The sequence below is a fragment of the Prionailurus bengalensis genome, chromosome E4, assembly GCF_016509475.1.
Source record: "Prionailurus bengalensis isolate Pbe53 chromosome E4, Fcat_Pben_1.1_paternal_pri, whole genome shotgun sequence".
NCBI classification, from domain to species: domain Eukaryota; kingdom Metazoa; phylum Chordata; class Mammalia; order Carnivora; family Felidae; genus Prionailurus; species Prionailurus bengalensis.
In genome coordinates, this window is record NC_057360.1 from 37,088,733 (window position 1) to 37,100,187 (window position 11,455).

Sequence of the window (11,455 nt, forward strand, 5' to 3'; positions counted from 1 at the left end):
CTCCTTGGCTTTCCACCACCTCCTCTTGTCCCCTGCACGTGTTGACGGCCTCCTCAGCCCAAACTTCCTCTGGAGCTCTGGTCTTGCAGATTGCTCCTGCCTCATCTGTCTCCAAGGAAGACATTGAGAATCAAATGCAGCCGCTGAGGGCGTGTGTTGCCAACGTCACCTGCGTGACACTATTATCTCAGTAATGGCTGGAGAAGAAGACAGGCTGAGAGCTTGTGAGGATGGAAATAAAAGTGTCCAACACAGAAGGCTAATCGGAGTACTTTCCTCCTTGCGACAGTCCGCTATTCGGTGAGAATCCAGAGTCCACTGCACGATGGGGTAGGTCATTTCGATTGGCAAGGGATTTGGCCGAATGGCATTCTTCACTGAAAGACTGTGGTGTGAGGGCTCAGGAAGGACTGTGACCTGTCCAAAGGCAACATGAGGGAACAGGATAGGGCAGGGTCTGGGAAGTACAAGAAATAAATGTCTCTGCAGTTTTGCCTAAAGCTGTGATGAGGATAACCCAAGTACCTGACATGGAGGCACTTAATATTTTTCAGTAAATACATGGATGAATCAACGACGTGTTGCAGGCTTCTGCCGATCAAATTTGCCTGATTACCAATGCATAAGGAATATATATTATTGGCTAACATTTATATGTTTATCATTTACTTATATATCCTCAACAGCCTGAAATGTGTGTTCGAATACCTCAATCATTGAAATACAATCTTTGCATCATTTCCAAGATCAGCGTATGTGTTTGATGCTGTAGGCTATTTAAACAATGCACTTTTTAATGAAAATGTAGGAACTTGAATAATCAGGAGACATTTGTCCACTTTAATAGCTGTAGGAGTCCTAGATCCAGATAAACACAATTCATTTCTGTGTGCCTTGCATTTATCAAGTATTTAAAATGAAGCTGGCATGATGCTCCTTCTTTGCCCCAGCCTTTCCTGACATTCCTCATCAGTGAAATACCTTCACTTAAGTCACCGTACTTCTCCTTTATGGCATGCACCACTCTTGTAACGAAATATTCTGTCATTAGTTTGTGTCTGCTTTCCACGCAAGGTTCTAAGGTCCCTAATGGCTGAGGCAATGTCTGCCATGATTATTGCTACATCCTCAGTGCTTAGCAAAGCACCTGGAACATAGTAAGCATCCAATAAGTCTTGTTAAATGAATATTTACATTCATGGACTCATTTGTATGTAGTTTCTCAATATTCTTGTGAAACTGATGTCATTGCCCCCTTGTAGCCGTTGAGAAAACTGAGGCCCAAATAAGATAAAGTGTTTTCCCAAGGTCACTGAAAGAGTCAGATTTTATTTTAGTTCTTCTGCTCAGTCTCATGCTGTCAAGTTGACTACAGAAGAATCTTCTGAGAAAAAATCCAGAACTGCAAGAGCTAAAATACAGATGAGTTAAGAAGTTCCTTTTATTCTCTATTGTCCCTCTCTTATTAGTGGATTGCTCACAGGGACAGTCAGCAAACACAAATGGGAAGAAAGCCTGCTCAGCTGGTATGTTGGGTGTAGCATTTGATCAATGAATGGCCTGGGGGTGGAGAAGTGGTGGCTTTAACGTTAAGCCAGTAGTAGAACAGGGGATTGAGAAGGAAGCTCAGTAAGGGACTTCTTTATCACCCCACGAAGATCTGTTAATGGCAATCACAGACATGGAAAAATGGAGTGTATTTACATTTAATGTGTATTCCCTAGAGACATTCCAAGAGCTAGGTGTAACACTTAGACATATGCCCTATATTATTTGTTTGAATTGTCTTAATTACTTAAGTAGTTGTAAATATTATCTTTGATTTTAGCACGTTACCAAATAAAGCTCAAAATGTTGAGCTGTCCAAGGTCACACAGCCTGGATAGTGGTGAGAGAAAGTGATCTCCTGCCCACGATGTACTCAAAGCAAATATTTGTGGGGAAAATCAACGCATGAAAAATGTTAGGAAGACCAGAAAATGGGGGATTTGGGAGAGAATATGAGGATGTTGATTAAAGTTCCAGGGAATTGGTTCGTTTCAAAGGACAACGGCTCTGGGGTGCCTGAGTGGCTTAGTCGGTTAAGCAACTAACTCTTGGTTTTGGCTCAGATCAGATCTCGGGGTTTCGTGAGGTCAAACCCCACATCCCACTCTGCACTGGCAGCATGGAGCCTGCTTGGGATTCTTTGTCTCCCTCTCTCTCCGCCCCTGCCCCACTCGCACTGTCTTTGTTTCTCTCAAAATACATAAATAAAATTTAAAAAAAAATTTTTTTAATTAAAAAATAAAAGGGCAATGGCTCTAATATGTCGACGTGATGGTACTTCGGGAGTTCACATTCTATTCCACTAAGATTGTAAAAACAGGTATGATTCTCTCCTATTTTACCTATTACAACCAGGTTCCTTTGATGACAGGTCTGTTTTAGTAATTTGCCCGTTATCTAGTGAAGGATGGATTTATCCTAATGCTTAAAAACAAGCATAATGCATTTTTTATAAGAGATAAGGTGGATTATGATGTGGAAATCTAAAATATGCATGAAGACCATAGATATCATCTGAGTTCCTTAATTTTAGGCTGCATTGTGTTAACGTTTCAGAGAAATCATGCCTTAATTTTAATCTTACTAACACCTAGAAACAAGTCTTTAAAAGGACATAACTGCCTCATAATTTTACTTGCAAGCACAAAGGCAGTTCAAGGAAATCCAAGAACATTTAAGCAACACGGATATTCTGAGTTAGGACTGTCAGTTCTATTTTCCTTTTAACTCTCAAGTGTGTGCCTGATGCAGCATTTGGGAGAGGTGCCCTGCTGAGGCTCCCCCATAATAATGAGGCAATAATGAGATAAATTAGGTGTAAATCACATCAGCAGAGTTTTTACCTGCTTCTATTGATTTGTCAAAACACTTTATCATGGAAAAGCACAAACGAAAACAACGATTTTCTCTCGGTAACTGAGACAGCATGCTTTTGGGTGGGTGTTTGTCTACAGAGCCTGGGAGCTCCTTGACTATAAAGCTCTCTCAGCAATTCTCCTGGAGTTCTGTGAACTAGACAGCCTTGCACAGTCCCTTTCTATCATGTCTTCCTCTGTGTTCTGTGCAAGGCTCTCTTCCAGTTAAGGATTTAAAGCTAGCTCTTATGTACACAAAAATCAGATTTCTATCTTTGTACCACAAAATGAAGCAATTGTTCTGTCTTCCAATGGATTCTGCTTCCTCTGCATTGGCTCCAGAGCTACCCACTGTTGTCGGCAAGGCGGTGACACTGGTGTAAGCTTCATTAAATAGAGCCCTGCTGATACTGACCATTGATCCAGCAGCTAGCTCAGGTGCATTTGGCCACAATATTTTCTCCCTCTGCTCTTTACTTCTCTCCAGGGATAACCAATCAGAAGAAACGACCCTCATGCCTAGTGTTTTGAGAAGCAGAGAGCAGTTTGATTTCAATTGCCAACCTGTCCACTAGCTTGGTAAATCAAATTTCAATCTCCTAAGGGCAAAAAAGAACATGTAGCTTGCTTGTGTGTGTGTGCGTGCATGTGTGTGTGTGTGTGTGCAGGCACGCATGCATTGTACTCTAAGATCTGGTCTTTCCATAGGTTAAACCACGGGAATTCACCTGGTAACTGAAAAATGAGGAATTCAAAAATATTTGCTCTTTAGAAGTGAGGTTAGTGTTCTTGAAACATGCCGCTATTCCTTGAAACCTGGGATTACACATCTCATGCTGGCTGTGTAAAATGAGCAAACATCAATTTGATCTACATTATTACAGAAACCATATTCTCCTTTTTGTGTATTTGGCGGCAAAGTGTGAAGAAGGATAATTTTTTTTTCCTGTCTCTAAGTCATCAATCTAGGTATCTAACTTATTTCCATAAAATTTCAAATAAAAGCCATTTTCCCTCAATTTATTCTTTTTAAAGTGTTTTTTAATGTTTATTTATTGTGAGAGAGAGAGAGAGAGAGAGAACGAGTGGGGGAGGGGCAGAGAGGGAGAGGGAGACAATCCCAAGCAGGCTCGTGGTTCTGTCAGCACAGAACCCGATGTGGGGCTCAATCCCAGGAACTGTGAGATCATGACTTGAGCCAAAATCGAGAGTCAGACGCTTAACCAGCTGAGCCAGCCAGGTGCCCCCTCCCCACATTTATTCTGTGAGATTCCAGTAACAATAACAGATCTTATTGCAATACATACAGGACAGCTAGATATGAAAATGGTAGTACTATGCCAGCTTACCTTGAACTTTATCCACTTTATCCTTTCTCTTAAATATAACATCTGCTCAAAGTAGCCAATGCTTTAGCATTAGCCATGCTTTCTCCCTGGTGTTTCATAAGCATACCCTATTGAACTACACAAATCGGTCTGTGCTTGCATTTTTGTGCAGGTTGATTGACGGGTATGTATCTTTAGAGACTCAAACTAGTTCCAAATTTTATATGATGATACTTTTCCTCTTCAGGATATGTTATTCTACTTTTAAAGCAACTAGAGATTCTTTAATAATATTTCTTTTAAAGCACCAAGCACAAGCCACCATTCAAAACTCTTGTCTTTATGTGTTGTAAATAAACCCCAAAGTTGCTCTGGTTATAGAAAGAATAGAAATGATAGAGAATTCAGCTGTTCCTTTAGAAATCCGTTTTCCTCTCCCCAACCACCTCATACCGTTCCTTCTGTGGACACTGAGCATTTTGTAAGTAAACTTGTAAAAATAAACACTGAATTTCTTGTATCTTTCACGTTTTATGTATCACACATCCTGCATCCCACATAATTTAATCATCCCCTATTTCATGACAAGGGCTTAAATTTGGTCATTCTTTCTAAGTCCCTCTGTACCTACTGTTTGGTGATGTTTTTAATCCTCACTCTTGGTGATATATGTATATATATATATAATATTCATATTTCTTGGGCTTCTATTAAAGTTTTTATCTTTTTAAGTCATATATAGCTATCCTTTGATTTAACTAAAAAGGAATTTACAAAATGATTTGGGAGAGTGGCTAACAGAATATTGTGGTGTTTTTTTCCCCCTAGAAATCACTAGGATTTAAAGTTTTATTTCAATTCTGGCTATGAATATGAAAGACCTTGATCACTGCAATGAAAGATCAGTCTGTGCTACATTAATGGTCAATACGTTACAAAGTTAACCCTGAGAAAATTGTCCCATGCTCTGCTAACGGAAGCTATTTTCGTCACTAAGTCAATAAGGAAGTACAACCATGAATTACAAAGTGACTTCATACCTTCAAAGATATTTTTCTGTTATTTTAGTTTACTTTCATCACTAGTCATCACACAGGCTGATGATTCTCAACTGCAAAGATTTTGTCCCCAAGAGGGCACTGGAAATGTCAAAAGACATTTGTGATTGTCAAAACTAGGAGTGGGGGGGGGGCGGTGGAAGCGGGGAGAAGATACTATTGGCATCCAGTGGGTAAATGCCAGAGATGCGGCTAAATATTGCAATGAACAGGATAGCCCTTAACAATAAAGAATTGTTCTACTCCAAATGTCAATAATGTTGAGGTTAAGACGTCCTCGTGGACACAAGAAAGGCATCTGGAGTGGTGGAAATTGGAAACTAAGTTGTCTTCCTACATGAAGACAATGTCTTTAGAAATTATCAGAGTGAGAGCTGTTAATTATATGATATAGAATGGTTACTGCACTTGTCCTTGAAACAAAATTATCCTTCCTTTTACTAAAGTCAGATAGAAGGCTCATTCTCTAAGTTTGCCATCTGTAAGGAAATTGTCTCCTTTCTGATTTAAATTGGTATGCATTTCTACAAGGAGACATGGTATGGTTGAGAAAGCTAATCTTTGGCAAAAAGTTAAATGAAAAATAACCAGATATTTCACTTTGTCTTCCCAGCTAACAGACAACGAAGCAGTAGCCTCTTTGTCCATTTATAACTTACCTTTCATTCCTGTCAGTTATTGGTGACAACCAAAAAAGAAGGTATTTTATTTCTCAAGAAATGGCATCCATTTTAATATTTTGCATCAAATCCAATGGAATATACAAATATGAGGTCAAATAATGAGAAAACTTGCTTCATTTCTTAAGTTGTTTATGACCTAAAATTAATTAGTCAACGTATGATAGGTATATATGCAGTTATATTTCTGTTTGGTAGTTCGTAAATAACCAATTTACTAAGCCAGGGAAATACTGGCAGTCATCTGTATTTAATTCCACATGTCACTTGTTTTTATTACTTCTGCCAAGTTAATTGTTGGCTATTCATTCCACTCATCACCTCTGGCAGTTTTTACTAGACAATACTACAGAATTGTTTATCATTTTTTAAATTAGTTTTTGATTTCTTCTTTTTTTAAAAAAATTTTTTTTTTGACGTTAATTTATTTTTGAGACAGAGAGAGACAGAGCATGAACAGGGGAGGGGCAGAGAGAGAGGGAGACACAGAATCAGAAACAGAGCCCGACGCGGAGCTCGAACCCACGGACCGTGAGATCATGACCTGAGCTGAAGTCGGACGCTTAACCGACCGAGCCACCCAGGCGCCCCCGATTTCTTCTTTATCTCAGTAAAACACTCTGAAGTTACACAAATACCTTATATTTTTTGTCAAGAGCACATTTTGTAGGTAGGAAAGGCTGATTCAGAAGTTGTCTGTTTTGACGATTCAGAATATGGTTTACACACTTAATATACATGGTAATACAGTAGAAGTGCCTTAACAAGATGCTCCCTCTCTGCCTCATACTTATTTGCACTTATCAGTGGGTTTAGAACTCCACAAACACAGGACTGAAAGCCTCAGTCGGGCAGGAAATGAGTCTGCTTTGTACACCGCTGTTGCTGTGGTACTTTGGTGCTGGTCCAAGATGGAACTCCATACATATTTGTATTCATTCATTGTTAAGCTTCCAACTTAGTGGCTTAAATAATACAAATGTATTATCTTACAGTCCTGTAGGTCAGAAGTCTCACTTGAATCTTATGGGTCTCAAATCAAGGTCTCAGGGGCCTGGGCTGCTCTGGAGGCTCTAGGGGAGAATCTGATCCCTGGTTTTCATCTTTAGTGGCTGCCTACCTTCCTCGGTCATTGGCCCCTTCCTCCATCTTTAAAGCCTGACATGGTGCATAGACTCTTTTTCATGCTGTCATCCCCCTGCAGCTGGGAAAGTCTCTCTGCTGTTAAGGACTCATGTGATTAGATTGGGCCCACCTGGATAATCCAAGAAAATCTCCCCTTTCAAGCTCTTTAATCTTAATCACATCTGCAGTCTTCTTTTATCATGTAAACGTAACATGTTCACAAGTTCCAAGGATTAGAGCATGGACATCCTTGGGAACCTACCACAATATTTATCAAATGAAAAACATTCTTGCAACTACTTAACTTTCATCTCCAAAGCCAGTCAGCTACTTCTAACCATCTATTAAGCACCACTTAACACTTCAACTGAACATCACCACTTCCAATGGGCACTTCTGCCAATCTTCCTAAGAATCCCTTGGTTTGACGAGTCTAGCTCCGTCTTTTTCTGTGCGCCTCCGCCTCTGTTCATCATCACTCCACCAGGTCACTGGTCTACCATTAAGCATCACTGTCACTGTCACTGTGGAGGAGAATCTTACAAGTGCAAGAATTTCAAGGGGATGTGCCACAAAATGGGAGAGAAGTAGAGGAAGGAGACAATGCCCTCTTTTCCCATTTTGAGCTATATACATGGTGAAAGGCATAACAGAGCTGTGCTGCTGGCATCCATTGTACAAGGTTTCTAGTAAATAGTATTATTGGTACTTATTTATGAGTCTGGAACCCTGACATGGGTCTATGAGACTGGATTATGGTCAGAATCAAGTAGCAAACACAAAAAAAGTGCAGTCAAGCTTGATAAATAGATCAATTTGTTGTGTTTGAGTCATCCTTTTCTGACAGTGAGATTTGCTTTCTTCCTTTTACTGAGAAAATAGATTTTTGGTTTATTTGGACATGTCTGTATATAAGCTTAGGCTCACGTGTGGACCTCCCCACTTTGGAACATTTGGTTTTCCTGCCTTTAGCAGATTACAAGCAAAACATTTTATTGTTTGGTACTAGACACAAGTGTAATGGCAAAAACTAGGAATTACAGTTCATTTTTGAAAATATTTGTTGGGTAGATATTAAGCTCTAAGCTCTGTTCTTGGTACTAAGGGCATATAAACATAAGAAGAAACAAACATATATTTTGACAAATAGCCTGATTTATTAAAAAGGCATAAAGCCTACCGAAAGCCAAAAGTAGAATCTAAGAGCATACCTATCAGACAAGGACAGTAGATTACAGCTGGAGACATCTTTTGAGTCTCTTTTATCATTGTGTATTGTCATGAAGAAAAGTTTGATCATTATTCTATGTACTATTTCTTAGTAAAAACGAAAGCAAATATTACTGAGCATGGACTATATGCCAGGAACTGTTCTAAGCACATTTATTCTTCACAACAATCCCACAAGGCAGTTGTTATTATCCCATTTCACACATGAGGCAATCGATAAAGGTTAACAGAAGGGTTAAGTGCCATGCCTAATGGTAACAGATAAGATGTGGCAGAGCATTCTAAGACTAGACATTTTGAACCCAGACATTCTAGGACTAGAGTCTATACCCCTAAGCACCATGCAACAGTATAAGAAAATGTGTAATGTATTTCAGAAAGAGTCTCATTGGGGTGCCTGGGTGGCTCAGTCAGTTGGGCGGCCGACTTCGGCTCAGGTCATGATCTCACGGTCTGTGAGTTGGAGCCCCGCGTCGGGCTCTGTGCTGACAGCTCAGATTCTGTGTCTCCCTCTGCCTCTGCCCCTCCCCCATTCATGCTCTGTCTCTCTCTGCCTTTCAAAAATGAATAAATGCTAAAAAAAAAAAAAGAGTCTCATGAAATGGTTAGAATAAAAAGCAATGTCATTGCTTTGTGTTAATTCTTAGAGCTGTCTCCATGTAAGATGAGTGTACTTATGGGTCTACAGTATGCTTCAGTTTTTGAAAAAGATGAATATCATGGTACCTAAAAGGTTAAGTGTAAATTATGTGTAAATTTTATGGAAAGACACATCTTTTCCTTATGCACTATTGAACTGTATTTATTCACAAACAGATGGATGGGGTGGGAATATGGAGAGGTACAGAGATAGGTAATCCGTGCGAGGAAGAAGTAGCTTCCAGTGGGCAAGAAGTTCCTGAATTAGTTGTACATTTTAAGTTTTTCAGTATTTCTAACACTTTGACATCTGGTAAGCTGACCCTGGTAAGACTACTCCTTTTATGGCCAATTTTTAGAGATAGCAAATGGCTCATCTGCTAGCATAACTTTCAGATGCAAACCAACCAATGCAGAGCCCATAACCCCCCAAACATCCTTATCAGGTTCTTACACTCTGGGGTCACCATTCCCTGCTCTCATCAACTCATGGTTGGGTATCAGACAAGTAGGGACAACCCAGACACCATTGAAATTATTCAAACTCGCCAATCTTAAATGTGCTTAGCTGTTTACCCAGCCTCTTCCAAGCTTTCTTGAAAAGTCACAATTAAGGTTATTGCTCAGGATTCCGTCCTCACTTCCTCTAGTGCTACCCTGTGTGGCCCCTGGGGAATGGCCTGCATGGGAGTGCCTCCTTCTCTTGGGAACTTTGATTAACAAACTATCTTTCCAATGGCAGTCATCGCATGATCTGTTGGCCTCAACAGATGCCTGAATAATAGTAAAATGTAAATTTTAAAACAGATCCTCCTACTGCTCAGTATTTCCACACATTTTTTTAAATCCACTTCGGGGCACCTGGGTGACTCAGTCGGTTAAGCGTCCGACTCTTAGTTTCCATTCCGATCATGATCTCAGAGTTCATGAGGTTGAGCCCCATATAGGGCTCTGTGCTAACAGCACAGAGCCTGCCTGGGATTCTCTCTGTGCCCCTCCTCCTCTTTCTTTGTCTCCCAAAAATAAATAAACTTAATGATAATAATAATAAATCCATAACATACTTGGGTAAGTTTCTCCTAAAACTAAATTCAACATTTTTGAGGACCCATTATGAACAAGTTAGTTCTAGACATTATAGACATTTCAGAAATGGATAAGGCATGGTATCGTTGGCAAGGAATCTATTTTCAACCACAGGAGATATCACACATTGATAATATACATTAAAAGGAAGGATATGTGTGCCATTAAAGTGGGTCAAATGGAAAGCTTTAGAAGCATAGGAGGAAAGAATCATTGAAACTTGTGAAGAAGGTCAGGGAATGCTTCGTGAAATAGAGCATCTGAACTGAGCTTCAAGGGTTATGGGGCATTTTGAGAAATGACTATGATTTCAGGTAGAAGAAACACCATTAATTTTAATTGAACTACACAAAAGTCCAGACAGGAGGACCAAAATCTTGACTATTTTCATCAGGCAGAAGCCCAGGGTCCCTGCTCAGGAGAAGTGCCAATCACAGAGATGGAAGGTGAAACACTGGAAGATCTCAACTAAGGAATTAAGATGAAGTTCAGGAAAATGTTTGGGTGCTGCTTTAAGCGTAATGGGTTATATTATCACGAATCATATATGACGAAGGTGAAATACTGGTAAGGGAGAAGACCTTTTCTGTCTTCCTTTTATAGCCAGAGACAGGTATATAATAAGTCAGCCTCAGTCCCCACAACTATACACAACCTTATGTTGCTGGCTGCCAACCCTGAATATAGGAGCAAAATTTTGGGCAGGAAATGCCATGTCTCTTTCTGGGAGAACATCTCTCTTTTCATTTTTATTTACTGGTGCAAAGTCTTAGTTTCTCCCTCCTGCCCCCATTTTTCATGAAAACTTAACTTTAGGTTAAACTCAAATATATTTCTTTCTTTCCAACGAAAGCATTCTTCAGAGGATGAGATTTGACATTTTTAAAATTAAAATGGTAAGTGGGACTTAGACTTAAAGCATAACCCTATGGGGGCGGTGGGGGTGGGGCGGGGAAAGTGAGTTTTATAAGCAGTAGCCATTTGCTCTGGATGCTTCCTTTATTCTAAAGCTTCTGATAGCCGCAGGCTGGTAGAGTACTCAGCAACAATAAAAAATGATTGTTTATTTGGTTGAATAACCTGCCAACATATAAAAATGAAGCTACTGCTAGAAATGCTATCTTCCGCAATCCAAAAGAGAGCCAGAGATTTGCTGGCAAACAAGTTGTTGAGATGCTTGCACACCCTCTCTCCCGTGTGATCAGCGATCACTGCGATTCTGGCCCTCGCCTTCATCCCAGGCAGGCAATGTCAGAGCCCATCATGACATCCCCCTCACTGTGCTATGTTGCTAAATCATCCTGTACTCAGCCACAGGGAATAGGGAAAGAAATAACGAAGCTCCTGAAGAAAGAAATGCTTTTCTACCCGTGTACCCTCCCTCAGCTGTTAGAGCCAGCATGGAA